This window comes from Pituophis catenifer, unplaced genomic scaffold (genome assembly GCF_029215685.1).
Source record: "Pituophis catenifer annectens isolate HBS135680 unplaced genomic scaffold, rPitCat1.0.hap2 SCAF_8, whole genome shotgun sequence".
NCBI classification, from domain to species: domain Eukaryota; kingdom Metazoa; phylum Chordata; class Lepidosauria; order Squamata; family Colubridae; genus Pituophis; species Pituophis catenifer.
In genome coordinates, this window is record NW_027256888.1 from 16,817,990 (window position 1) to 16,845,687 (window position 27,698).

Genomic DNA, 27,698 nt, shown 5'->3' on the forward strand with positions numbered 1-27,698 from the left:
TGTCTGTCTTTATTTTGTGCTGACTATTTGTCCAAGTTTTGGTTTTGTTTTTATTTTTGTTGATATTTTGATTTTCTATTGTCCCTTCCTCACAAGATTTTGTATCTTTGCATTTATTTGGAAATATTTCATTAAGATGTAATTTAGACCAATTGGCCTGTTCATGGAACACAGCTGTTCTGGAGACTATAAATTTGTTATTATTATCAATGAATCTGTACCCTTTGGTGCCAGTTTCATATCCCATAAATCTTAATCTTCTGGATACGTTTTCTCCCTTTCTTCTCAACTGCTTAGGTATGTGTACGTCTGCAGTGACTCCAAATATGTGCATGTGTGCTAATTTGGGTTTCCTATTATACATCACCTCATATGGTGTTTTATTCACAATACTGGACCAGGTTCTATTTTGAGTGTAATTTGAATAATGTAAGGCCTCTGACCAAAATTGTTTGCCTAAACCAGCATCCTCTAATGTGCACCTAATCATGGTTTGTAGTGTGGAATTCTTTCTCTCTGCAATCCCGTTTTGGAACGCAGAAAATGGACTAGACGTGAAATGTAGCATTCCTCTATCCTTTAACCATTGGGAGAATTCTTTAGACATGAATTCACATCCCCTATCTGTCATAATTTGTTTTATTCTGATATTATGTTGTGTTTCTATGCGTTTGTAGAATTCCTTAAATTTCTGAAAGGTTTCATCCTTGTGTTTTAATGTGTAAACAAAACCATAGCGACTGTAATCGTCTACTATTGTTAGGAAGTAACGTTTTCTATAAGTGATTGATGGAGTTAATGGACCAACTAGGTCCATATGTACTAAGTCAAAAATTTTGTTAGTTGATCTGTTGGATTTTTTTGGTCTGGGACTATTTTTTAGTTTAGTGGATTTACATACTGAGCATTCCAAATAATTTTCACAATTTTTTATTTTGACACCTTCTGCGTGTTCAGTCATTTTTTGTACTACAGGAAAACTTGCATGTCCTAACTTCCTATGCAAGATGTGAGCACACTCATCATGAATTGGTTTACCTATTCTTGGTTTCTTCTCATTGTGTGTATTTGCGTGATCATGAGATATTTTACATTCATCATTGTCACTGTTACTAACATTTTCATCATCTGCCTCAATACAATCTTCCATATTTGAATCAATGTTATGTAACCATCTTTCTTTTGTTATTAGATAGGGTAGGCCTCCTTTAATCATCACAGTGCCTACATTTGTTTTGTCCTTCTCTAAAGTTGCTTTCCCCTTTGAGAAAACTATATTGATGTCAGAATCTCTGCTTAGTTTTATGGCACTTAGTATGTTATGAGGTATTTCTGGAATTAACAATACCCCCTCTATTTTTCCTAGGCCAGGCAAGGTCACATTTCCTCTGCCTAATACTTGAACCTTTTCTTGATTAGCTACCTTTATTACAAATTTATCTTCTGTAAATGAAGACAATATATTTTTGTTATTAGTGGTGTGATTGGTTGCCCCAGAATCAATAAGCCAATTATTGTTCTCATTTTGTTGTGTTTTAGTGCTTTCTTGTTTATTTAGTCCATTCAGTGAACCAGATTTTCTCTCTTTTGAATTTTCTCTACCCCCTCTACTATCTCTATAATTTGGTGGGCTTCTATATTTATGTCTATCTGTGGAAGACTGTCTATAATTGTATTTGCTCCTATACTCTGACCTATGTCTCTCCTTTGAGATTTTGGGACAGTCTCTTCTATTGTGTTCCCTGGACCCACAATTATGGCATTTAAAAGCTTCATTGTATTTTTCCTGGAAAGCTACCTTCCTAAAAGATTTGTGTTCTGTGTGATTGCTGGAACGATTTTTTCTTGAATTGTCTTCTGCTATCAATTTGTTAGATAGACTTTCTATGGATAAATATCCTAGATTGATGGTGTCTAAGTGTGACATAAAACTATCCCATGATGAATCAAGTGAATTGATAATAACACTTTTCATTGTTTGATCTGAAATCACTTCCCCCCTCAAATGCAGCTCAGCTCTTATTTTGTTTAGAGATATCAAATGCTCACTTATGGAAACCCCTGGTTTTACTCTGGAAGAAAAGAAATCCTTAGACATTCTTGTAGTGGTAGCTACACTATCGCTGTGAAACAGATTAAACATGCATTGAATTATTTCTGAAACAGTTAGGTTTGGTTTGATGCTATGATACATTGTAGGAGACACGCTAGATATTATTAAGAAAAATGCTCTATGATGTAAACAATCTATTTTTAAAGTCCAAGGTCTTCTTGGAGGACTAGTGATAAAGAATAGCAAATTTTCTTTCATAAAGACAACCTGGAGCTGTTGATACCATTCTTGCAAATTAATGCCATCAACTCTAAGTTTTGGGAAGTCACTGGGTAAGTTTCCCACATTATTTTGTTCATTACTTACAACCTGAGGTAGTCCGTGGTCTCGCAAGTGCAGGAAATTGCAAAACGGCATGGGGATGCTCGCAACGAGTCTGCGCGGTTCTCTGGCCAGTTCAAGTCTTTCCGGACCGTCTACGTAGTTTCGCACATGCGCGTTGCTCATTTCTTCTTTGGCGTCGTCGTGGAAGGTTCTCTCCATTGCAGCTCGCTCGCTCCGCTCCTCTTCAGACGAGTCGGTTTCTGGCTCGGTTTTAGGAGTTTTGATGGCGGCGACTGCTCTTTTCTTTCTTTTGTGTGCGTTGGTACTTGATCCGGTCTGCGGTGTAGGGCGGAATCGACATGGCTCTCTGGGCTCGGGCGTCGTCGCTCTCGAAGTCAGGATGGGAGCGTGCAGGTCTTGAGGTATCGGCTTGTTCTCTAGCTTCTTCGTTGTCGTTTGGGAAATTTTTAATTTTGGCCCAAATGCAGCAAAAAGCGTCTTCATTGCTGACTTTACTTGGGATTTCGTTAAGTCGTCTTCGCTTTCTGATTCTGGTTCTTCTGAAGAGTTTGAATCTTCCTTTTCACTTTCGTTGTCTGATAACGTTTTTCGCGCCAGAAATTTTGAACTGAGCATTTTGATTGGCTCTGCTTCGCTCACTTTGGAGGCTTGTTGGAACCAAGATGGCTGCCATTCAAAATTTCGCGCGGGATCACATCTTTTCTTTTTCATAACGACTTTCTCTGTAGTCATATCACTCACAGTTTTTTGGTCTTTGGATTTCTCTTTAGCAATGTTTTTCTCTCTCGCTGCTCCGCTGTTTTTCAGCATTTCTTGGAGATTCGCGATGAGGCTTTCATCATTCTTCTGGCTTTTTAATAGTTTTAATATCTCTGACCTGAGTTCGTTATTTTCTATTTCGATTTCCTCCTGGTCATTATTTTCATTTATTAGTTCTTCTTCTTCAGTGGTATATTCTTCGGATTCTCTCGAAATCGCGTTTGTGGATTCGTTGATTATTTCTTGTTCAGTTTCTATTTCTTTGCTGTAGGCCCTGTTGTTGGGCCTATCTTTCTTAGACATCTTTAAGTATTTATTGAGTCAATTAACCATCCTCTGCTACCAGCTTGTTGCAATATTTTCAGGATCAGACTCAATAATGATAATAAGAGTTAGAGGTTTAAATATATTTCTCTTTAATTATAACAGGCATTCTATATTCACTGAATATTCACAGATAGAAGCAAGGAAAATGGTGAAGGTGGCTCCTTATATATACAAGGGGTGGAGCCAAGAATGGGAGTGGTGAATTATGAATACATTAGGAACCAAAGAATAAGTTAACCCCCGATGTCCCATATATACATTATTTACACATTAGGGAATAAGGCATTTACATCTCACAAAACGTTTTGTGCAGTTTGTTTGAAACTGATAATTTTGGAAACAAGTTTGGTGGTATTCTGAAATATCTAAAATAATAATTAGGACTGCAGAAAAAACAATTGCAGCCAGCTTGCTTTCCATTGAGGACCTATATACAGCAGTGGTGGGTTTCTACCGGTTCGCCCCGGTTTGGGCAAACTGGTAGTGGAGGTGGTGGGAGGCTCCGCCCACCCACCTGGACATCATCATGAACGCTCTGCGCATGCGCAAAAGTGATGCATGCGAGTGAAGTATATGTGTGAGTGTGAGTGTGCTCCCAGTTCTGAACTGGTAGCAAAGATAAGCGGAACCCACTACTGATATACAGGTAGTCCTCAACTTACAACAGTTCATTTAGTGACCGTTCAAAATTACAATGGCATTGAAAAAAGAGACTTACGACCATTTTTCACATTTACAACTGTTGCATGCTGCACAGTCACATGATCGAAATTCAGATGCTTGGCCACTGACTCATAGTTATGATGGTGGCAATATCCCAGGATTATGTGATCAGCTTTTGTGACCTTCCGACAAGCAAAGTCAATAGGGAAGCCAGATTTGCTTAACAACCATGTTATTAACTTAAGAAATGCAATGATTCACTTAACAACTATGGCAAGAAAAGTCGTAAAATGGCGCGAATTCACTTAACAAATGTTTCACTTAGCAACATAAATTTTGGGCTCAAATGTGGTTGTAACTCAAGGACTACCTATACTGCACGAACCAGAAAGAGGCTGAGAAAATATCTATGGACCCTTCACATCCTGGACATAAACTGTTTAAACTTCTTCCTTCAAGACGTCGCTGTAGAGCATTGCATGCCAAAACAACTGGACACAAAGTCAGTTTCTTCCCCCATGCCATTACTCTGCTAAACACTAACTCCCACAGCACTATATTATGGCTAAAGATATTTAATCATGTAGTAGGATGTATTGCAATCATCCTTGTCATCTTGTCATCTTTCCCATCTTCTTGTCTCATCTTTCTCAGCTCTTATCTACTTATCTTATCTACTACCTTCTCCTATTGGTATCTTATGATTTATGATTGTATCTTATGATCTATGACCTATGATCTACTGTATCACTTTGTTGTTGTTTATAGATACACTGAGAGCTTATGAACCTTGTGTGTCCAATCATACTTGGCCAATAGAGAATTTTGTTCTGTTCTGTTCTACTCTATCCTATCCTATCCTATCCTATCCTATCCTATCCTATCCTATCCTATCCTATCCTAGCCTAGCCTAGCCTAGCCTAGCCTATCCTATCCTAGCCTAGCCTATCCTATCCTATCCTATCCTATCCTATCCTATCCTAGCCTAGCCTAGCCTAGCCTAGCCTAGCCTAGCCTAGCCTAGCCTACCCTCCATTCCATTCCATTCCATTCCATTCCATTCCATTCCATTCCATTCTATTTTTTGAGAAGAAATTAGATTACCATTTATCTGAAGTGGTGTAGGGTTTCCTGCCTAAGCAAGGGGTTGGACTAGGAGACCTCCAAGGTACCTTCCAGCTCTGTTATTCTATTCTATATTCTTCATTCACCTCACATTCTTTTGTAATCATTCAAATTTTGTTAACTATCTATCTTTCTCCTTGAATCTTTCTTCCACTTTTATCCATTTCTCTAATTGTATTAATTGTATTAATTAATTGTATTAATTAATCTTTCTTCCACTTTTATCCAATTCTCTAATTGTATTAAATTCAACCTGTTGCAATATTTTCAGGATCAGACTCAATAAAGATAATAGAAGTTAGAGATTTAAATATATTTCTCTTTAATCATAATAGGCATTCTATATTCGCTGAATATTCAAGATAGAAGCAAGGAAAATGGGGAGGATGGCTCCTTATATATACAAGGGGTGGAGCCAGGAATGGGAGTGGTAAATTATGAATACATTAAAGTCCAAAGAATAAGTTAACCCCTGATGTTCCATATATACATTATTTACACATTAGGGAATAAGGCATTTACATTTGACAAATCCCCCTCTAAATGCCGGTTCGTTATACAACACCAGTTACATTCAGATTCAGGACAATATAATACATATAATTTAGAAGTTAAATATTTGTGTTGTTTAGAAGGTAAGGGTTTTGTTAATATATCAGCTAATTGTTCAGAAGTATCACAATGTATTGCTTTGACGAATCCGTCTTGAGATAGTTGTCTCACGTGCTTAAATTTTATATCAATATGCCTGGACCTTTGTCCAATTGCATCGGATCTAGATATTTCAATGGCCGCTTTATTGTCTTCATGCATAATAAATGGTAAAGTAGGTTTCTTCCAAACATCTGTGATCAAATCATTGAACCATACAAGGTTATTTGCAGCTTTAGACAAGCAAACATATTCCGCTTCTGTGGTAGAAGTGGCTACCAGTTCTTGTTTACCAGTATACCAGTAAACTGGACAATCGTTCAATAGAAAAACATAACCAGAGGTACTCTTTCTGCATGATGTATCACCAGCCCAATCTGCATCAGCATAACAAGTAATTTTTGGTTCTTTGTCATTATTTGGTTCCAATATTAAACAAAAATCTAATGTACTTTTCAGATACCTTAAAATTCTTTTGACAGCTTCCCAATGATACAAGGTTGGTTTGCTAACATATCTTGACAATAAATTGAGAGGTAATGCAATATCTGGCCTAGTCCAATTAGATATATAAAGGAGTGAACCTATAACTGATCTGTAAAATGTGTTGTCTTTAAACTCAGGGGAAGATTCATCAGTGTTTCTAAGAAAATCAGTTTGCATAGGCGTGTCACATGTTTTGGCATTATTTAAGTTACATTTGTTTAGGAGTTCAATAATTTTATCTTTCTGAGTAAGTTTGAATCCCCTTTTAGTTTTGTTAATTTGTACACCAAGGTATTTATTCACTCTACCTAGTGATTTCAATGAGAAATGTTCGTTTAACTTATTTACAAAGATTTCCCTGCTCTCTTTATGCTTTCCAATATATAAAATATCATCCACATAAATTAATACAAATTCAATATGATCATTACTCTTTTTCACAAAGAAACAGTTATCAGCAGTGGTGGCGTTGAAATCCATGGTCTTAAGTACTTTTACCAAACAATCGTACCATCTTTTGCCAGATTGCTTCAATCCGTACAGACTCTTATTTAATAACCAAATTTCGTTCTTATTAGTGTATTGACTGTGTGGTGCTCTTACATATATTTCCTTATCTAATTTTGCGTGTAAGTATGCAGTCTGTATGTCATATTGAAACACGTCCAGATTGAGTGCAGATGCTACTACAAGAGCTGTTTTGACACTCTCTGTTCTCACTGTTGGTGAATAAGTGTCAGTATAGTCTTCTGGATATTTTTGTGCATAACCTTGTGCAACTAGTCTGGCCTTGTATAAGGTATTACCTCCTTCCAAATTCTTAATTTTATAAATCCACCTGGTACCTATAATTGTTTTATTCTTAGGTGCGATCGCAGGTGTGAATACATTTAATCCTTGTAAACTTTCCATCTCTTTTTCCATAGCTAGTTCCCATTTTTCTCTTTCTTCACGGGGAAGTTTCAATACTTCCTCATATGTATTAGGTGTTATTTGTTCTCCATCCATATGCATTATGTAATCTTTGTATTTATTTGGTATTTGGTTTCTATTGTTTCTAATATTTCTTTCAGGTTTGCTATGGTTGTCATGCAAATATCTGGCTTCCTTTTTTGTTAATGTGTCTGTCTTTATTTTATGCTGACTATTTGTCCAAGTTTTGGTTTTGTTCTTATTTTTGTTAATATTTTGATTTTCTGTTGTTCCTTCCTCGCAAGATATATTATCTTTGCTTTTATTAGGAAATATTTCATTAAGGTGCAATTTAGACCAATTGGCCTGCTCATGGAACACAGCTGTTCTGGATACTATAAATTTGTTATTATTATCAATGAATCTGTACCCTTTGGTTCCAGTTTCGTATCCCATGAATCTTAATCTCCTGGATACGTTTTCTCCCTTTCTCCTCAATTGTTTAGGTATGTGTACGTCTGCAGTAACTCCAAATATGTGCATGTGTGCTAATTTGGGTTTTCTATTGTACATCACCTCATATGGTGTCTTATTCACAATACTGGACCATGTTCTATTTTGAGTGTAATTTGAATAATGTAAGGCTTCTGACCAAAATTGTTTGCCTAAACCAGCATCCTCTAATGTGCATCTAATCATGGTTTGTAGTGTGGAATTCTTTCTCTCTGCAATCCCATTTTGAAATGCAGAAAATGGATTGGACGTGAAATGTAGCATCCCTCTATCCTTTAACCATTGGGAGAATTCTTTAGACATGAATTCACATCCCCTATCTGTCATAATTTGTTTTATTCTGATATTATGCTGTGTTTCTATGCGTTTGTAGAATTCCTTAAATTTCTGAAAGGTTTCATCCTTGTGCTTTAATGTGTAAACAAAACCATAGCGACTGTAATCATCCACTATTGTTAGGAAGTAACGTTTTCTATATGTAATTGATGGAGTTAATGGACCAACTAAGTCCATATGTACCAAATCAAAAATATTGTTAGTTGATCTGTTAGATTTTTTTGGTCTGGGACTGGTTTTTAGTTTGGTGGATTTACATACTGAGCATTCCAAATAATTTTCACAATTTTTTATTTTGACACCTTCTGCGTGTTCAGTCATTTTTTGTACTACGGGAAAGCTTGCATGTCCTAACTTCCTATGTAAGATGTGAGCACACTCATCATGAATTGGTTTACCTATTTTTGGTTTCTTCTCATTGTGTGTATTTTTGTTATCATGAGTTATTTTACATTCATCATTGTCACTGTTACTGACATTTTCATCATCTGCTTCAATACAATCTTCCATATTTGAATCAATGTTATGTAACCATCTTTCTTTGGTTATCAGATAGGGTAGACCCCCTTTTATCATCACAGTACCTACATTTGTTTTGTTCTTTTCTATAGTTGCTTTCCCCTTTGAGAAAACTATATTGATGTCAGATTCTCTGCTTAGTTTTATAGCACTCAGTATGTTGTGAGGTATTTCTGGGATTAATAATACCCCCTCTATTTTCCCTAAACCAGGCAAGGTCACATTTCCTCTGCCTAATACTTGAACCTTTTCTTGATTAGCTACCTTTATCACAAACTTATCTTCTGTAAATGAAGTTAATATACTTTTGTTGTTAGTGGTGTGATTTGTTGCACCAGAATCAATAAGCCAATTATTGTTCTCATCTTGTTGTGTTCTGGTGCTGTCTTGTTTATTTAGCCCATTTAGTGACCCAGATTTTCTCTCTTTTGAATTTTCTCTACCCCCTCTACTTTCTCTGTAATTTGGTGGACTTCTATATTTGTGTCTATCTGTGTAAGATTGTCTGTAATTGTATTTGCTCCTATATTCTGGCCTATGTCTCTCCCTTGGGACTTTGGGACAGTCTCTTCTACTGTGTTCCCTGGATCCACAATTGTGGCATCTAAAGGCCTCATTATATTTATCTTGAAAGACTACTTTCCTAAAAGATTTGTGTTCTGTTTGTTTACTGGAACGATTTTTTCTTGAATTGTCTTCTGCTATCAATTTGTTAGATAGACTTTCTATTGATAAATATCCCAAATTAATGGTATCTAAGTGTGACATAAAGCTATCCCATGATGGATCAAGTGAATTGATAATAACACTTTTCATTGTTTGATCTGAAATCACTTCCCCCCTCAATTGCAGCTCAGCTCTTATTTTGTTTAGATTTATCAAATGCTCACTTATAGAAACCTCTGGTTTCACTCTAGAAGAAAAGAAATCCTTAGACATTCTTGTGGTTGTGGCTACGCTATCGCTGTGAAATAGATTAAACATGCATTGAATTATTTCTGATACAGTTAGGTTTGGTTTGATGCTATGATACATTGCAGGAGACACGCTAGAAATTATTATGAAAAATGCTCTATGATGTAAACAATCTATTTTTAAAGTCCAAGGTCTTCTTGGAGGACTAGTTATAAAGAATAGTAAATTTTCTTTCATGAAAATAACCTGAAGCTGTTGGTACCACTCTTGTAAATTAATGCCATCAACTCTAAGTTTTGGGAAGTCACTGGGTAAGTTCCCCACATTATTTTGTCCATTACTTACAACCTGAGGCAGTCCGTGGTCTCTCAAGTGCAGGAAATTACAGAACGGCATTGGGATGCTTGTAACGAGTCTGCGCGGTTCTCTGGCCAGTTCAAGTCTTTCGGGGCCGTCTACGTAGTTTTGCACATGCGCGTTGCTCATTTCTTCTTTGGCGCCGTTGTGGAAGGTTCTCTCCATTTCAGCTCTCTCGATCCGCTCCTCTTCAGATGAGTCGGTCTCTGGCTCGGTTTTTGGGGCTTTGGTGATGGCGACGGTTCTTCTCTTTCTCTTGTGTGCGCTGGCACTCGATTCTGTCTGCGGTGTAGGACGGAATCGGCATGGCTCTCTGGGCTCGGGTGTCGTCGTTTTCGAAGTCAGGATGGGAGCGTGCAGGTCTTGAGTTGTCGGTTTGATTTCTTGCTTCTTCGTTGATGTCTTGGAGATTTTCAATCTTGGCCCAAAAGCAGCAAAAAGCGTTTTCATTGCTGACTTTACTTGAGACTTTGTTAAATCGTCTTCACTTTCTGATTTTGGTTCATCTGAAGAGTTTGAGACTTCTTTTTCACTTTCTTCGTCTGATAGCGTTTTTCGCGCCAGAAATTTTGAACTGAGCGTTTTGATTGGCTCTGCTTCACTCTCTTCTGAAGTTCGTTGAAACCAAGATGGCTGCCATTCAAAATTTCGCGCGAGGTCACATCTTTTCTTTTTTACAACTATTTTCTCAGTAGTCATTTCACTCACAGTTTTTTGATCTTTGGGTTTTTCTTTAATGACGTTTTTCTCTCTCGCTGCTCCGCTGTTCCTCAGCATCTCCTGGAGGTCCGCGATGAGGCTTTCATCATTCTTTTGGCTTTTTAGTATCTTTAATATCTCTGACCTGAGTTCGTTATTTTCTATCTCAATTTCTTCCTGGTCGTTGTTTTCACTCATCAGTTCTTCTTCTTCAGTGGTGTATTCTTCGGATTCTCTCGAAATCGCATTAGTGGATTCGTTGATCATCTCTTGATCAGTTTCTATTTCTTTGCTGTAGGCCCTGGTGTTGGGCCTATCTTTCTTGGACATTTTTAATTACTTATTGAGTCAATTAACCATCCTCTGCTACCAGCTTGTTGCAATATTTTCAGGATCAGACTCAATAAAGATAATAGAAGTTAGAGATTTAAATATATTTCTCTTTAATCATAATAGGCATTCTATATTCGCTGAATATTCAAGATAGAAGCAAGGAAAATGGGGAGGATGGCTCCTTATATATACAAGGGGTGGAGCCAGGAATGGGAGTGGTAAATTATGAATACATTAAAGTCCAAAGAATAAGTTAACCCCTGATGTTCCATATATACATTATTTACACATTAGGGAATAAGGCATTTACATTTGACACAACCAATGTAATTTAATATCTGATAAAACATTCTTTAGTTGTGTTCTATTCTTTATCTTGTTCTTCCAGTCAAAAACACAAACCTGATATTTGGGAGTTCTAAGGATGAACTGAATGATTTAGACTTTGCAAAGTCTTAACGCATACACATTAATCCTTCAAAAATATGATTATTTACACTTGAAAAATGACTCCGAACTTTTTAATCATTATAATTCCAATGACATGTTCCTGCTGCATCTTTTGAAGGAAGAAGCAGAAAAGATCCCCCTGCTGTACTCTGCCTTATAGAATTTGCTGCCTGGTGTTGTGCCTTTCATCTGGGTAATTGTTACCTGAATATAACAAATGTGATGTGGGAAAAGAGATGTGTTGTCTCTCTGGATAGTAGTGCTTTGTATATTTTCACTGACATTATTCTGGCATTTTGGCTCAAGAAACTAAATTAAGGAACATACTGAACAGTCAACATAAAGGCTTTAGTGACAGGTAGAAATAAGAATATATTTTAAGGGATTACAAAAGGCCAATAAACTTAGAACAGTTCTGAAGCATTTCCAAATTCATGCCCTTGAAGTTTTCTTTCATTCCACAATATAACAAGAATACGGAAATTTCAATGTTAATACCATAATATGCTACTTTTCCAAAATGTATAAGCGAAACAAAGAAGGCACCTGAAAACAAGTACTTTCTAATGATGGCTAGTGATCTTAGAACAGACTATATTCAGGAATGGGATTCAGCCGGTTCGGACCAGTTTGGGGGAACTGGATGTTAATTTTAATCTGGTTCACCAAACCGGTTGTTCCAAGGACTGGCTTACCACGCCCACCTCTCCCCTCCCCTCCCCTCCCAGGAGTCTCCATGCGGCCCGTTTTGGATGCCAGGTAAGTGCAGGGTGCACGCGGAGGCTCTGGAAGGGCGAAAAATGGGCCTACTGGAAGTCTGGAAATGAGTCTCTTTTTGGTCTCATGAGGGCCTCCGGTGCCCAGGGGAGGCCGTTTTCGCCCTCCTGGAGGCTCCAGGAAAGCATCCGGAGCCTGGGGAGGGTGAAAATGCTGTGGTGCAGAAGGCTGAGTAGGCCACGCCTCCATGTCCATGGCCACCCAGCAACTGGGCAGCGAACAAGTTATTGAAATCCCATCCCTGGCTATAATATCTTGGCTCAAAAATCCAGGCAATTATGAGATGGCAGGAGAGATTCAGGGTTTTCTGTATGTCCTTGCCTGCCAATTTTTGGTGATCCAGATTTTGAAACCCAGACCTGCTAGCCATGCTTTAGAACTTTCTAAATTATGTATTTCTTCTTTTCATTGTTGCAAGTTCCAAAAAAAAAAAAAAAAGGCAAATTAAGTTTAGGACTCAGTTCAGCTAATACTGTAGAGCAGACAAATACAACTCTCTGGCTGCTGGAAGATCGTACCATACTATACAGCAAAACATATGGAAAGCAGTTGTTTAGGAAAGTGAATCATACTCAATGTGTGCGAGTTCTTTGTAAAATAGAAAAGGTCTTAGCTGTAAATATATTTCCAATTCTGTAAATAACTCATATTATGAATAATTCATGAAGCGGCACATTAAGACTTTCTAACTTGGGTATATATTGATACTTTGATAATACTAATTAACAACTAATATTTTATCATAAACAATCTTCTATGGAGATCATAGAAATTTTACATACGGTAATCTGTTCCTTTATTATTTTAAATTAAGACTTAAGACTTAAAGCATTTTTAATCTTTGCTTTACAAAATGTATAGCATTTTGAATTATCTTTCATTTACATAATTCAGGACAAATAGTTGTAAACTAATTTTTTCCCTCATTCTTCAGCTTGCTCTATATAAAGAATCCTGTAATGCAAAATGCCGTAGGTAATTTTAATGCTCTGTTTCAGCCAAACTATTCCTACATTGAATTGGACCTAATGAAAAGGCAAGGGCAAAGTAGTAGGTGTTTCATATCTCTGCACAGAACATTTGGTGATATATATACAGATATTAGAAATATTGCTAAATAAAGAAAAATGTAAAAAACAAAAGAAAAACAAGAGCCAATTTGGTCTAGTAGACAAGACACAAGGCTAGAAACTGAGAGACCATGAATTCTAGTCCCATCAGGTGCATGAAAGCCAGCTGGGTGATCTTGGGCCAGTCACTCTCTCTCAGCCAACTCACATCACAGAATTGTTGTTGTGAGGAAAATAGGTGGAGAAGGCGTATTAGATATGTTTGCAACTTTGAGTTCTTTATAAAAATAATAAATGTTGGGGATAAACAAACAAACAATATATTATCTCTGTTAACACACTTGCTTTTAGATCTGTTAGTTAGTTTACTTTACTGATTAGCCCTTGGACTATTGGTAGGTTGCCCCTGGTTCAGACCGGTTCTATAGAACCGGTAGTAAAACCGATGGGAGGCTCCGCCCACTGACCCTGACGTCATCAGAAGCGATCTGCGCATCCGTGATCCCATTGCGAACCAGTAGTAAAGTTAAGTAGAACCCACCCCTGCCTTGGACCATATCAAAGTGCAGAGTTCCAGACACAAATTATTACTAAAATCTGATAAAAACAATTTAAAATAGAATTGGAATAAAATACAACAATTTTTATATTTCAGATGCTGAGGGTTCTGAGGAACTATCTCAAATAGAAGTTGAAAAATTTCTCAAGATTTGGATTTCATACTTGAATCTAGAGTATCAAGAATATAAATTTCTGTTCTGGGAAAGTAATGGAGGAATAGTTGGACAAAACTTCTTGAAATTGGATCTGAGACCTTGCGTGGCTCCAGTACTCCTGACTTACTTTTACTATCTGAGCTAATGGAGTCTTATTGAATCTGTGCATATGCAGTTCTTTTATACACCAGCCAAAACCATGTAGCTGATTCCTGGATTTTACCCAGGAAACTGATCGTGTGAAATCATGGTGAGAGGAGAGCTCCATCCAGTGGGAGATTTGTAGACTGTATGCTAAATAGTGGGTTGGGGTTTTTTGGGGGTGGGGGGTAAGGGGGATGAATGGAAAACGGGGCTGTGAATTACTATTATATCTTCTCTGCTGACATTACTCCCATACTCCCAGTAGTGGCCAAAATTGTGGAAACCTTTTGGAAGTGTATTTTCTAAAACTAGCTAATAACACCACTTTTTTTTGGAGTAGTGCCCATAAAATTATATATCAATGGAAAGATAATTTAATCAAGAATGTAATGTAATAATATTTATGAAGGATTTGCTATTAGAATAGCAGTTACAGCATAAAGAAGAAAAGTGGAACACATAGGAAAAAAAGGATATACAAAAATTATCACCGTAGAAAAAATAAGATATACAAAAATTATCACATCAGTTAATACTTAGTTGGGTAGCCTTTAGCATAAATTATGGCCTTACAACGTCTTCCCATGGAGTGAACCAAGTCTTTTAGTTTTGCAGCTGTTATAATGTGAAACCAAGGTTGAATGATTGCTTCTATTAACTGGGTTTTATTGCTGGGTCACTTCTGATTAACAAGTTTCTTTAGTCAGCTCCATAGATTTTCAATTGGGTTAAGGTCTGGGCTATTCCCAGGCCCTTCCAACAGTGGAATATAATTATTTGTTATGGTGTTATTAGCCATAAAACCTCAAAAATACACTTTTCCCAAAAGATTTCCACAAATTTGGCCACTACTGTACCTGCTAATGGAAATTATTAAAGACATTTGTAAGACTCCATTCACCATTTATTTACATTTTCATTAAACATAGGGATTTTAGATGTTGAAAAATCCTGCTGCTTTGCTTGTAAACAGATTGATAAATTCTACTCTTTTCATACAAATAAGGCGAGATAAATCCTAAATGGAGAAGAGAAACTTATTAGTTTATGCAAGCAAGTCCAGTGAATAAAATGCTTGTAATGCTTTGCTTGTAAACTTCATGATCATTGCTGATTAAATTTAAGATTCTATTACAGAGTTGTCACATTCATTCATACGTAGTCTAAGTTCACAAAAAACAATGTGCTAATATCCATTTTATGGTTGAATGAAATTACCTAGTTGACACCACACACAAATATAATGGCTTGGTTTCATAATGTCCTAAACCACAAATCACCCAGCTGTTTTAGCTTACCTTTGTATTTTGTGCAACCCCAATTAAGTTTTTTTGTTAATTCTTTTTTCTGTTTATATATTAAAACAATAATTTCTAAGACTTAGAATGGAAATCTGTTCTTCTAAAACAATTTTGTTTTAAAATGATTTCTTATGTCAAAAACACTTCCTGAGGTAAGAGAGGTTAAAACATATTTAAAGCATATTTAGGGTTTGGTTGAAGTATATGGGAAATGGGATGTGGTGGCTCAGTGGCTAAGATGCCGAGCTTGTCAATTGAAAGGTTGGCAGTTCAGCGGTTCGAATCCCTAGTGCCGCGTAATGGGGTGAGCTCCCGTTACTTGTCCCAGTTTCTGCCAATCTAGCAGTTCGAAAGCACGTAAAAAATGCAAGTAGAAAAATAGGGACCACCTTTGGTGGGAAAGTAACAGTGTTCCATGTGCCTTTGGCATTTAGTCATGCTGGCCACATGACCACAGAGACGTCTTCGGACAGTGCTGGTCCTTTGGCTTTGAAACAGAGATAAGCATTGCCCCTACAGTTGGGAACGACTAGCACATATGTGAGAGGGGAACCGTTACTTGAAGTATATGGAAGTGTCCCTGTTCAGATAACAAGGGCTCTATGATTTGGGTTTGAATACTCTGATCCAACAAACTTGAAATTGTAGTATCTTTGAGATTCTGGATATCTTGCTCCACATAAATACCTTACTATCTGAGTATTCTCGTTATATTGAGTTCCTATTATGCGGGATAACAGATTTAACCTTGCCTGCAAAGTCATGCTGGTTTTGTCACCCAAATTGCCACCATCACATTTTTCCTATTACTTCTGCAGATAGGCTCTCTTGCCCATCTGAAGCTCCAGAGTGATTTAAAACCCAGCATTATCTTGGTTTTAATCACAAACTGTTTGACACATTTCAGCTTTAGCTCGCCCTAAACTTAGAGGCTGCAAAGAGTAAGTAGAAAGACCACACTAACAGAGGTCAGATGGGATTTTCTCTTTCCACCTTGATCAATATTCATTGAGGAAATCTAGTGAGACTAATAAGCCATTAAAAAAACAGGAGTTTAAGCAAGTATGGGAATTAGAAAATGTGAATTCTTGCCTCCAGTGGGATCATTCCAGCTTCCATGTGGATTACTGCATTGGAAACACAACATGAGACATGCAAAGGTACTTGCAAATCTACACTGAACAAGGTTTTAAATCATTGTAATTGCATACTTGTGCAGCACACACCATTTGGGATTTGATTTATCTATTTTAAAAAACTTAATGGTAGCACACTCTGGAGTGAAAAAAAAAGGGGCCCAAATTGCCTTGGCACTATTGTTGCTTTTGGCAGAAGTGTCTGTAATGTGTTCCTGCCAAGCTCTAGAGACTTCAAAAATTACAAGCTATTTAAAACTCCTTCACTTTTATTATTTCCAGTTTGACATGGGTGTTTGATCTTGGTCTTCCCAAGAAAAAATCATAATTCTGATCTTAGAGTGATTGACTGAAAGCTTTTCCTCCTTATAGAATTCTGCTGAGGCTCAGAGATTTCTCCTGAGGCCCAGCTGTGTGAGAGAAAGAACTGCTTTATCATCAGCACACAGCTGTACTGCCAAATGCCTGTCACTGGGTTTGAAAAAGTGGAATTCCTTTTCAGTTACATTAACTATCACTGAATTTGCCTAGAAATAAAACCACATAAAAGCTTCAACACAATCCTGTTTCATACTTAGATCAGAATGTGAGCAATAAGATGACCAATTCTATTACATTGAATCTGGGAGATAGTATTCCCAGATTACTATCTCCCAGCATCTTCATTAGGAAGGTAACCTCTGATCAATAGGTGTTAAGAGACAACTTCCACCAAAGTCTGTCCTTGGAATAGATTCAAAGGATGATTTTAAGACAATGAAGGCAACGCATACAGGATAGTATGTATTTTTCTATCAAACATCATAAGATGATACACTGATTATATCTTTGCCTTCCTTGAATTCTGTTTCTTCATCAGCAGAGAGTTTCTCCTGGTCCATTCAAGCCAGTAACTTGTAGTACAAGAAATGGGTATCTAGTTGCTAGCCATGCTTAGTAGGCTAACTAGATGATACTGTAAAGAACTTGTTCTATTGCTATTTATTTTATTTATTAGATATTTATTTAGATCCCAGCTTTATTTTTTTTATAGTACTTAATACTTCTTCCTTCTCCTACTTGGGTCTAGGACAACTCGCCCCGGCCAACCTGCTGTGGCCAACTTGCCACAGGATAGTTCAAAAGAGGGACAAGTAAATTCCAACAGGCCTTGTCTTGCTTTAGGTTTGAACCTTCTCAAGTTATAAATCCTCAAGGCTGGGATGAGCCGGAGTGTGCGGTCTTAGTGACCTGTCAGCCAAGGCCTGCACTCTGTTGGCCAAACTGTGGCGCAAGCACGGCACGCCTGGGAGTCCCTGCATGGATGCAGGCCAGGGGTGGGTTCTACTTACCTTTACTACCAGTTCGCAATGGGAGTGGGCACGCTTCTGTGCATGCGCAGATCGTCAATTATGACATCCGGGTGGGTGGGCGGAGCCTCCCACCACTTTTACTACCGGTTCTAAAGAACCAGACAGAACCGGGAGCAACTCACCACTGATCCAGGATGCAGTGTGTCTGTGAGAGGAGGCCCAACATTGCTGCCGCTTCTTCCTGGTGTGGCTGTTGCAAGGACCAGCCACTAGAGGTATTGGTCCCATGCCTCTAGCCTTGCCAAATGCACAGGGCTGGAAGGGGAAGTGGTGGGCTCAGGGCTCTTCAGCAGCTTTATTTTAAAAGGGGTTGCAGATTTCTCCAGGGTTATTTACTCTGTTGGAAGACATGGTGCATCTGTGAGAGGAAGTCCACCACCACTACTGCTTCTTGCTGGTATTACCACTTCGCGGACAGCCACTCTGCTGACAATTGGCTTCTAGTGTAGGAAAATATTTTTATTTTTCACTGCCTGGATAAACTTTCCCAATTTGGAAACTTGCTTTTCTTTCTTAATTAAGTTTTTATAAAGCTTTTTCTGGTTGCTTAACTGATATCAGGCACATGGACAATCATTCAATCTGTAATTTAAAAAAAATTAATATCAATCCCTAATAGATATGATCAAATTGGGGTTTCTGAGATGTACAAACAGAGCCAGGTGGGCAGACGAGTGACTGGGTGGCTAGAGCACAAGCACATAAAGCTGAGGGGTGCAGAGACAATGACATCCAGGGGCTTCCCATTTTTACAACCCACTCCATCACTGCCATGCCAGGCTCAGAGTCCAGTGGTATCAGCGGTGGCCAGAGGTGGGTTTCAGCAGGTTCTGACCAGTTCTGGAGAACCAGTAGTGGAAATTTTGAGTAGTTCGGAGAACCGGTAGTAAAAATTCCAACTGGCCCTACCCTCATCTATTCTCTGCCTCCCAAGTCCCAGCTGATTGGGAGGAAATGGGGATTCCTGGATTTTATTCATTTATTTATTTATTTATTTATTTATTTATTTATTTATTGTCATATTTATATGCTGCCCTTCTCCCGAGGGACTCGGGGCGGAAGGGCAGAATAAAACAACCCAACAATAAATAAAATTAAAAATGTTAAAATCTGATTTAAAAACCCCAAATCCCCAAATTAAAATGCACGGCAGATCAGGGAATTTGCTGAAAGAGCCATGTCTTTAGGTCGGCAGGGAAGGTGCAGAGGTCGGGGGCCATCTGGAGCCCAGTGGGTAAACCATTCCAGAGGGTCGGTGCGACCACAGAGAACGCCCTCATCCTGGGGGCCGCCAGTCGACACTGTCTGGCCGATGGGACCCGGAGGAGGGCAGTCCTATGTGAGCGCACTGGGCGGTGGGAGGCCGGTAGGAGGTAGTCCTGCAAGTACCCCAGGCCCATGCCATGAAGGGCTTTATAAGTGAGCACTAGCACCTTGAAGCAGATCTGGAGGACCACCGGCAACCAGTGCAGCTCGCGCAACAATGGTGTTATATGGGAGTAACGGGAAGCACCCGTAACTACCTGCGCGGCCGCATTCTGGACCAGTTGGAGCCTCCTGGTGCACCCCAAGGGCAGCCCAATGTAGAGGGCATTGCAGTAATCCAGCCGAGAAATAATGAGAGCATGAATGACCGTACGGAGGACGGATTGGGGAAGGAATGGAGATTTTACAGTATTCTTCTCCTGCCATGCCCAGCAAGCCATGCCCACCAAGCCATGCCCACCAAGCCACACCCACACCCACAGAACTGGTAGTAAAAATTTTTGAAACCCATCACTGGCGGTGGCTCCAAGCCTAGCATGGAACAACATCAGATTGGGAGCATTGGCAGCAGTTCCAAGCTTGGCACAGATCGGCATCCAGATCAGTGACATTATTGATGGCCCAAAAGCCTGGTGTGGATCAGTATGAGGTGGCAGTGGTGGAGGTTGGGAAAATGGAAAGCCCCTGGCCACTGCCCCATTCTGACATGCTATGTGTTCTGTCCACCTGCCTGCCTAGTTCTCCTTCAGCCAACTGTGGCAATATGCCCCTGTAGCAAGTTGGCCATGTGCAGTTGTCCTGCAGCACATTGGGGGCTGTGAGTTGGCAGAGGCGACTTGGCAGTGGTGAGCTGGAAACAGTCAGCTGGCCATGCTGAGCTGGTCATGGCGAGTTGTCCTGGACCCTTCAGCTTTTGCCACCTTCTGACCACCAAAGTAACGGGGGAGCTAGATTCTCATAATGGTTGTATTACTAATTTAACAATTGCAGTGATTCAGTTGTTATGTGATGCAGTGATTCAGGTGGCAAGAAAGATTGTAAAATGGGGCAAAATTCACTTAGCAACTGTTTCATTTAGCAACAGAAATTTTGGGCTCAGTTGGGGTTGTAAGTCGAAGGCTACCTGTATAGCACAAACAATGTTCAACTGCTTTCCACTGATCATCCATGGTTAATCTCAGGATTTTTATTTTTCAAATAATTTTTTCCACAGTAGATTCATCCAGGGGTGAAATGCTCCCAGTTCGGACCGGATTGCCCAATCCGGTAGCAATGGCGGCGGGTGGTTTTATTTATCAAGCACATGATAAATGGGCTGTTACATGCAATAAGATATAGTAGGGGTGAGTTACCCTAACACTGAACTATAAATTACTATGTCTGTGCTCTCCGCCCACCCTCCAACCCCAGCTTCTTATAGGAACTCCACCACTATGTGTATAAAGATAAACATGAAGATTTGCAAAACTCTCAGTATAATTAATAGAGCTGCAAGGATCTTGATCACAGTAACTTATTTAAATCCCTAACTTAAAAAGAAGGGAATATCAAGATTAAACAAGCAGCAAGTTTGAAAAAAGACCTCTTAACCTTTGGCATTTTTTAAAACGTGTTTTTAAACTATTGGGAGATACAAAACCTTATTGATCCACTGCAAATCAGAACTTATATCTGCCAGACTGCCACCCTTTTTCCTGGGGATCATTATTTATTTATTTATTTATTATTTATCGGACTTATATGCCGCCCTTTCTCCACAAGGACTCAGGGCGGCTCACAGCAATAAGCAACAACAAGTCCAAATTAAAATTCAAACAATAAAAGAATCTAAAATTCCCATTAAAACCCCTTCAGTCCAGGTCAGCCTGTCGAAACAACCATGTTTTAAGGTCACGGCGGAAAGAGCAAAGGTCGGGGGCCACCCGGAGCTCCAAGGGGAGCTGATTCCAGAGGGTAGGTGCGCCTACAGAGAAGGCTCGCTCTCTAGGGGCCATCAGCTGACATTGCTTGGCCGACGGAACCCCAAGTAAGCCCTCTCTGTGTGAGCGCACCAGGCAATGGGGAGCTGTTGCTGGCTGCAGGTGATCTGCCAGATACCCCGGGCCTAAGCCATGTAGGGTTTTATAGGTAATCACCAACATCTTGAACCTCACCCGGAGGTGAGCCATGATAGCTATACAATCATGGCCACCTGAAACAACTCTGAAGTGTTGTTTTAATAGCATCAATAGAACAGTATCAAGCACTATACCTGGAACCATAGAACAGTTTAACTCAGATGAAAAGGAATACAGCTGTAACCAGGGGTGGGTTCTACTTACCTTTACCTGCGCACCAGTTTTTTTTTATTATTATAAAATTTTTTATTGGTTAAAAAATACACACAAACATAAATACATTAAGACAACATACAAGACAAACAAACACCGATTCAGTCCTACGACTGACTCTTACAGCTGTTACATCGGTGAGTTATTGTTCTATTTACCTTGTCTTTCTCTGTACATATCTATATTTGCAAATTTACATTGTTATGTATAAAACCTTTATAATCCACTCTTTGTTTAGTTCTCTACATGTCCTGTTAAATATTTAAAGTTATTTTTATGTTCCTATCTTTTCTTCCAGCCAGCTATACCATCTTTGCCACACTACATAATAATCAGTATCATCCTTCTCTTGCAGTTCCTTCGTAAGTTTATCCATTTCTGCGCATTCTGTGATTTTTGCGATTATTTTATTTCCTTTCGGAAATTGCTCAGATTTCCAGTTTTGGGCAAAGAATATGCGTGCAGCTGTTAAGATATGTATAATTAAGTATTTTATTTCTTTGGTGTATTGTGCTGTGATTATTCCTAATAGAAAAATTTCCGGCCTCATTTCCAATTTCTGTTTTATAATTTCTTCGATCATTTTCTTTATTTCTTGCCAATATTGTTTCGCCTTTTGGCATGACCACCAGAGATGATAGTAAGTCCCCTTTTGCGATTTACATTTCCAACACATTGGAGACATAGTTGGAAACATTTTTGCCAGCCGCACCAGTGGGAGGTGCCATCTGTAGAACATTTTGTACAGATTTTCCTTATAGGGTATAAGGGGTGTAACCAGGGGTGGGTTCTACTTACCTTTACCTGCACACCAGTTTGCAATGGCATGCGCAGATCGCTGATGACAACATCCGGGGCAGTGGGCAGGGCCTCCCGCCAGTTTTACTACCGGTTCTTGCGAATCGGTCCGAACTGGGGGCAACCCACCACTGGCTGTAACTATTATTATTAGTTAACTATTAACAATGTCTCCTACAGCATCTGCTATCTGAAAGGGCTGCCTTGTTCTCTTTAATGACTGAGCCAGATCTGCCCACCTGAACTGACCATAGATAGATATGGGAGCAGTAGTGGTGGGATGATTATAAAGAGCTATAGTGAAGGATTGTTTGAGGATAATTCACTTCAAGAGAAACAGGAACCACAGGCAAGTCAATTCTTTTTAGAAAGTTAATTTCTATATTTTTAAATTTCCATTCACATTATCATGCTCTTTCACTGCACCATTCTTTAATACAACATTTTGGTATTGTGGGCTTAACTGAAAACCAGTATGTAATAACAAATTCAACTCACTGCAGTCTAGTGAAAAGCTAAAAACTACTCTTATATCATAGATACTATGAAGCTGCACCAGTACATATGGCAATAAGAGGACTAAACAACATTCACAATAGTACAGACCATATTGATACATGTAATTTAATGAAAAATGCGTAGTACTATATACCACCAAATGTAAAAGAATCTGCATTATTTACCTGCATCCTTTGTGTCAGGTTCACTGTAAATAGAAGCCAGGATAAACAAGGTAAAAATCACAAAAGCCAGCAAGATGAAAGCTACTTCAAGTTTTGTGAATGGCAGCTCCATGTACTGTTAACCTAAACAAAATGCAAACGCTTACTTGGTATACATGAAGTTGAGTAGAGCAGTTTACTTAACCTTTTATTAGAGGATATCACATCCTGGATAAACAGGTTGAGTCAGTTATGCAGGAAAAAAATACAGTTGTTAAAAAAAAAAAAGGATTCCATTCTATGAACATTTTTGTCTCAGTTACGTAGGATATTAAAGATTAAAATTAGCTATGTGTTTGGATTTCTGTTATAGGTAGAAGAACTCAGTTATCATGCACGGGAATTCATTTTAGAGGGGATGCAAATGTTTGAAAATTGAAGTTTCACAATTTGAATACCTTACAAATATGTTGGATTTTGATTCTCTTTTTTTCATAACCAGGATGTTTTCACACTAGACAGTGTGAAATTTGGGATTCAAATAATTTAACAGCCGGTTCTCTGCCTTAATGACCAGCTGGGTTGGCATGGCCAGGTGTTGTGACAGGCAGCACTCGGCCTCCTACACCCCCTTGGCAGCAAAAATGGGCTTCAGGCGGGGGGGGGGGGCGTGCTGCCCCCCCACCCCATTTTGGGCCTAGTAGGCCTTCCTGCACTTACCTGGGAGCCAAAATGGGCCATGTGGGGACTCCTGGAAGGGGCGGGGTGGGAAGAGGCAGGGCCAGCCAGAAATTTAATTACCAGTTTGCCTGAACCAGCCCGAACCGGCTGAATCCCACCATTGACACTAGATAATGGTGATTGGATATAACTTATTTGTATATCATGTTGTTGGGGAAAGCTACATTGGGAAAAAATGAGGGTAAAAATAATGAAAATGTTGAATGCCTTCCACTCTGTCCAAACTTTAGTTTCCATTATAAAAATTGTGGCTGAATTCCTGGTTGAATAAGCCTAACCTTTAAGGGTGTGTCAGCTTGAAGCCTTAATCTTTCTTAATGTTAGCCACATTTCCTTATTTTTTTAAAGAAGACATGCCTGGTTTTCAAAAAATAGAAGTGTTTTCATCCCTAAATCTTCAAGAAGATGCATTTATCCTAGTGCTGACAAAGACTTAACTTCCAACTAAATATCAAAATAATTCAACCCATTTTTTTAAACAAGAAGAGTGAACTTAAAATGTAGCTGTTCCTTAAGGAAACATTATGTTCCACTATGGGAAACAATTGAAATGAAAGGAATATCTATTATATTTAATTAATTTAGCGTAAATATTGATGAAATCATGCCTGTGTTTATTGCAGTTCTAGAAGGATTGTGGGGAAGAATATTGCCCCACTCCCACCCCCTAAGCCTGTAGTCATTTTAATTAATCTTTTTGAAAATTGTATGTAAGATAATACTCTTATTACTGGCAAAAGATGGCACTGTTTAACTGCTGTCTGACATAAGTACCGTAAATGTGAACTTCTCATCAGATGAAACAAAGTGCAATTCATTGGAATAAACTTTGAGCTCACAGTGACAAATAGTTATTGTGCAATCAGTGGAATTTTACCAATTAATTATGCCTGCATATTTTTTCTTTCTTTCAAAGAAGATTGATCTGTCAGTCATAGACAAAACTGTTTACTGTGTTAGCCTTTCTCTTGTTGATCTGGATTACAGTTTGTATCATAGGTCATCTAATTTCCTTTGATTAAACCACTTGTAAAAGGAAGGGAAAGAAAGAAAGAAGTGAGAGGTATTAAATATGACAATTGGACAATATGGAATTTGGAAAAATATCACGGTAAGAGCTGTGGTGGCATAGTGGTTAGAATGCAGCCTTGCAGGCTAATTCTGCTGATTGAATAGCAGTTTGCTACTCAGGCTCAAGCTTGATTCAGCCTTTCATGGTCAGCAAAATGAGGACTCAGATTGTTAGGGGCAATATGCTGACTCTGTAAACTACCATATTTTTCAGACTATAAGGTGCCCCGGTGTATAAGACGCACCAAGATTTCAAACAAGGAAAAAACCGTTTTTGCCCTCCCCAGCCCCCAGGAGCACTCTGCAGGCCTCCCAAAGCCTCTGCAGACCCTGTTTTTGCAAATAACGGGCCCATCTTTTGCAAAAACGGGATGCGCGGGGCGGGCTTTGGGAGGCCAAAAATGGCTGTATTCGGTGTATAAGACACACTAACATTTCCACCCTCTTTTTTTTGGGGGGGGAGTGCATCTTATACTCCGAAAAGTATGGTACTTAGAGAGGGCTGTAAAGCACTATGAAGATGTGTATAAGCCTAAGTGTTCTTGCTATCATAATCAATTGTTGGCTATTTCGTATGTATGTATGTATGTCTCCTTAGAAGTAGCACTTACGGAGTTCAACGTTTTTTTCTACCTGATAAATACAGATATTTACCTAAATGCACTATTGATATGCTGATTTGTCATAACAAATGGATTAGACTTTTGGTTGTATTTGCCTTGTTTTGCCTGAAATCTTATGCCAGTTACTGGAGAGTAAACATTTTTAAACTCAGTGGGACCTTCTTCAGAGTCACAGTTATAAGATTTATTTTTTTTTAAATTTGATTTATATGCTGCCCTTCTCTGGAGACTCAGGATGGCTTACAATGCATTAAGCAATAGCCTTCATACTTTTGTATATTTTATACAAAGTCAGTTTATTGCCCCCACAAACCAGGTCCTCATTTTACCTACCTTAGAAAGGATGGAAGGCTGAGTCAATCTTGAGCCTGGTGAGATTTGAACTTGCAGTAATTGCAGGCAGCTGATGTTAATAACAGTGCTTTAGACTGCTGCGCTACCAGGGCTCCTGGTAGCGCAGATTGGATTGTTAACCATTTTTGCTATAGTTGAATGACCCACAGCAATCTCTTGTGACACCTATGGAAGCTATCCACCATGTTACCTAATAAAAATTAAAAAAAACCATGAATACTTCTGTAAAAGACAGTATTATCTACCATTTTAAAGACAACAAATAAGTGTTGTATATTAATAAATGACATATGAAGATTCTTGGGATTAGGTTATTTAAGAGACCACGTCATTCCAGTTGTTTTTAACTTGTCTGATCCAATCTGACAGGAAGGAGATGCTCCAAGTAGTCCTGGCTCAAGAAGTGCCAGCTGGTGAGACCCAGAAGGAGAACATTGTCTGCTATTCTGCCCATTCTCTGGAAAACCATACTGTTGTGGCCTGTGGGTTATGTCACTTAAAAATATAACTTTTAGCTACAGAATATTTACTTAAAGTAAAAAGTTTTAATTTAAGTAGTATGCAAATCAATCTGGCCATAATCAAAGGTGACAATATTCCTTTAGGAATAATATCCTTAGCTCGCTATTATTTTATAACACTATGTCTAAAATAGTCTATCTTCCAGGATATTCTAGAACTCCTCGGAACGATTTAAATTTACAATATTTTTTTTACAAATATCTGAAAACCTTGTTTTGATAAATGAGATTAAAAGGCATTTGAGGGCATTTTTGGTTTTTTTGCAAAACTAAATCAGAGAAAAGTACCCAGTCTTTCATTTGCATTTTAAAACTATGAAATTAAAGACAAAAGAAAGCGTCATCCCATGTTATCAATATGAATGCTCAAAGCAGGACAGTTGTCATCGAAAATTAGTATAAAATCTATGAGCTCATTTGAACTTATATTACCCTGACCAGGGCAAAAAATATTTTTTTCAGTAGTGATTCCTTCTTCTATTAGCAACCAGAAAAAAAGCTCTCGAATCAGTTTTTTAATTATTACTAGTGAATGCACACATTATATTTATTGTTCCCAGGTTTATATTAATGCAGAATGGATGCAATCAATGGAAAAATAAACATTGCAATGAAACCTAATCCTTCTTAATGAGTTCTTTTGGATATCTCCCAAGAAACAGTGGCATAGATAGAAGAGAAGTGAATATGTTATTGGAACATATTTTTTTTGGCAGAAGGTATAATGCATTTTCGATCAGGTTTTTTTTTTGTCTGATGTTTTTGGGTACCATTTCAAAAAATCAGAAAAAGATTTAAATAAATTAGAACAAAGGAGGAGAAATAAGTAGACTATGTTAGCACACATGATTTTTTATGTTAGTTAAAATCCAGCAGAGTTCAATTGCATTAAGCCCATTGAAATTAATAATTTTGGAGAACTATAAATAAAAACTATAAATCAAAACATTAAGGTTTGGTTTGAGTAATTAACATATAAAATAACTTTTATTCAAGAGAAAAAATAATTTATCTAATTAATAAGCTGCAACCAATCATATATTTTATTTATTTATTTTATTAGTCCAATTTATATGCCGCCCTTCTCTGTAGACTCAGGGCAGTTTACAATGCATTATAGCAATAGCTTGCATACTTTTTTGTATATACCTGCTTATTAGGGCTGTCGCCCCCCCCCCCAAGTGGTGTTGTTCTATACAAAGTTGTCTTATTGCCCCCACAATCCGGGTCCTCAATTTACCTACCTCGAAAGGATGGAAGGCTGAGTCAACCTTGAGCCTGGTGAGATTCGAACTTGCACTAATTGCAGGCAGCTGGCAGCTAAATGCTAGCGCTTAACAGCACTTTAGTTCGCTGCACCACTGAGGCTCTATTATTTGAAACATTGCTGTTT